A 3626-nucleotide genomic window follows, 5' to 3' on the forward strand; every position below is an offset into this window, starting at 1 on the left:
GAACTATTAAATTATAGACTCTATTAAATTATTATTTATAAATTCTATTTAATTTATTTAAGCAGGACAGGCAGTAGGCACTAGTGCCAGCCCAGGGCAAGGGCACCCCAGTGCCACTGAGACACTGGGTGCACTGTCAACTCAACAGCACTTACACTACAGTTGATGACAAATTAAATAAAAATTAAATTAATCAAATTATTATTATTAATTATATTAAGTAGCACTGAAGTGAGGATGACGTACACTGTGAGAAATGGCAGGCTAAGGCTTACCAGTCTCACACAGAACAGAACAATCTCTCTGTAACGCTCGGATGCAGCACAGCAGTGTGGCCAAAGCAGTCACAGCGAAAAATGAATGGATCTCTCAGGCAAGCTCTGGTCTTATAAAGGCGCCTTCAGAATTCAAAAAACAGCAGCACAGGCATTGGACGAGACCCTTAGCGTGACGTCACAAGAGTGAGCTGATTGGACAGACGAGATCAGCTCACTCCTGTTTGAAATTTTGGCGGCTGCGCGGCAAAAACGAAGACGATCACGAAGAATCTTCGATTCTTCGTGGTTGTGAGTCTTCGTCTTCTCCTACGTTTTGCCGGCACTGTATTCTCTTCGGCGTGTCTTCGGAACGAACAAAAAAACGGCCTCTTCGTGCTCGTTTTCATGTTCGCCCGAAGACGAATGCGCAAGTCTAGTAATAAATTAATTTGGTAATACAAGAATCATGTAGGTGATACACTAACATTGTCTTACACACCTTCCTTTGCAAGTCCTATTATTTTGTTGCTTTGATTTGAAATATAACACTAGAGCTTCATAATAATGATGTTCTTAAAAACAAATTCATCATTACTCTGCTAGAAATATTGTTTATGAAGGTAAAAGCCATCGTATTTTACAAAAGTATAGCTAGATTATGCTACCCTTTCCATTTTAATGCACAGAGAGGGCGCATTATAATGCAGAAAGAGTTCATACAGATCAGCGCAAGAGCTCTTGACACAAGAGGGAGTTTGTGCTATCATTTAATATAATTGCTCATCTTTACATAAATTAAGGTTCCTTAATACCACTGCATTGCAAATTATGAAAATTATGGAGAAATTTGTGAACCTCTGGTGCTGTTACTTCTTAAGTAAAGCAGTTCATCAGGACGTGTAAAACTCTGTGACCTGTAACATGTACATTTAACTGAAACTTTAACACTATGACTCCAGATGAAACTTGGTAGTACCCTGGAGCTATGGTCTTTTGGGTAGGCTTGTTGGCAACATGGATCGAGAGACCACTGATTGACCAACTATACATTTGTTTGTATTGTGTGATGCTGTACAGCCCCAGGGAAAAGTTTTGTGCACAGATGATGTGCAAATTAATTGCATGGGTCACTGGGGTGAAGCATTTGGCGAGCCATTGATCCAATTGTATTGTAGCAGAATGGATGCCCAAGGTGGGTTTGTAGGATCCAGTCCAGGACTTTCTTGAAGGCTACATCAGGCACATGTGCTGGGCATTTAAACCCCCTGGAGTCTGACAATCAGAGAGACTGTTATCCCAGAGCAGGGAGAGGCCTTGAAGACAGTGGCGTCTCCAGCTTTCATATTTAGGGGGGGCACATGGGGGGACAGGGACCAAAGTAGGGGGGCCAATTATAAAACGGTACATATACACTATATACATATATATATATACATATATATATATATATATATACATACACACGTTAGACGTGCATTTTTAACTACATAATATGCACTTATCTCTTTGAAGTAAAGACCGTGATTGAAATATGATTTCAAAATAACAGTTAAACTGGCAGTTATTTTTCATTCTTTAATATTAGCCCCTGCTGACAATATAAATATTAGACCCTGCTGCCAATATATAGAAATATTACACCCTGCTTCCGATATATATTAATATTAACCCCTGCTGCGGATATATATTGATATTAGCCCCTGCTGCGGATATATACTTATATTATACCCTGCTGCCGATATATATATTAATATTTGACCCTGCTGCCAATATATATTAATATTAGCCCCTACTGCCAATATATTTTATTAGTCCCTGCAGCCAATATATATAATTAGCCCCTGCAGCCAATATATATTAATATTAGCCCCTGCTGCCGATATATATAAATAATAGACTCTGCTGCCAATATGAATATAAATACTAGACCCTGCTGCCAATAAATATTAATATTAGCCCCTGCTGCCAATATATATTAGCCCCTGCTGCCGATATATATTAATATTAGACCCTGCTGCCGATATATATATATATATATATAGTATTAGTCCCTGCTTCCTATACATATTAATATTAGCCCCTGCAGCCAATATATATTAATATTAGACGTTGCTGCCAATATATATAAATATTTAACACTGCTGTCAATATATAAATAAATATTAGACCCTGCTGCCAATATATAAATAAATATTAGCCCCTGCTGCCAAAACATATATAAATATTTGCCCCTGCTGCCAATATATATATAAATATTAGAACCTGCTGCCAATATATTTTATAGTGAAAAAATTGGACCCTACCCAAACATTTCCTTGGGCCCCGCTCAACGCTCCCTTGCATGCAATCACTCCCTCCGCTACCATACCAAAAAACAAATATTTGCCACACTGACTGCAGATCAGAGGAAGACCGTGAGAGTCAGTCCTGCACCATGACATTGAGAGGTCCTCTCCCCTGTAATCATCCCCAGAGTCCCTTTGTCCCCTCATTCACTAAACCATACCGCTCTTTTACTTACACCCTGTAGTTCAGGTATAGATCAAATAAACAGCACATGGAAACAGCACATGCAACTGAATGAGATAAAAAAAACCTTGTATTTGCAGGTATACATAAATAATGTATGGAAACATAGCATTGCAGGTATAAACCAACAGAACACACAAACCCAGCATTGCAGGTATATATCAACTGGAAATCACATGTACACTCAGTACTGAAGGTATAGATCAAATAAACAACACATGGAAACAGCACTCCAGGTATTGATCAACTGAATAAGACATACAAATCCTTTTTTTAATAATTATGACCCTTAGGGTTTTAACAATAAACGCTCAGGGACTAAATTCCTTGCAGAAAAGGGGCACTTTATTTAAAACGTTGCAAGAAAATAATATTGATTTCGCCTTTATCCAGGAAACTCACTGGATTAAACCACATACTACTCTATGGAAATTTAGGAAATACCCTTACGTTTATTCGGCTAATATGGAGGGTAATAAAAAGAAAAGGGGCGTGGCATTAATATTTTCAAACAAACTTAAAATAGAGCCTATCTACGACGAATCTGACCCAAATGGCCATTACTTGATACTGATTGTAAAAATTAATGATATTTTGTATACATTAGTTAATGTCTATGCTCCAAACCGGAGATCTTCCCGTTTTCTTGATGTATTGATCACTAAAGTTGATTCCCTGCAGTCGGGTATCCTCTTAATCGGAGGGGACTTCAACTTGGTTCAGGAGCCCAAAATAGACCGTAGCCACTCTTCGTCTTATCAAAAAGAACGGCCACGCCCCTCTTCTGGAATTCAAGATCTCCTATTAAAGAACTCTTTGTATGATTGCTGGAGAGTCACT

This window comes from Sceloporus occidentalis, unplaced genomic scaffold (assembly GCF_023333645.1).
Source record: "Sceloporus occidentalis isolate IW3139 unplaced genomic scaffold, rSceOcc1.0.p SCAF_461, whole genome shotgun sequence".
NCBI lineage: Eukaryota > Metazoa > Chordata > Lepidosauria > Squamata > Phrynosomatidae > Sceloporus > Sceloporus occidentalis.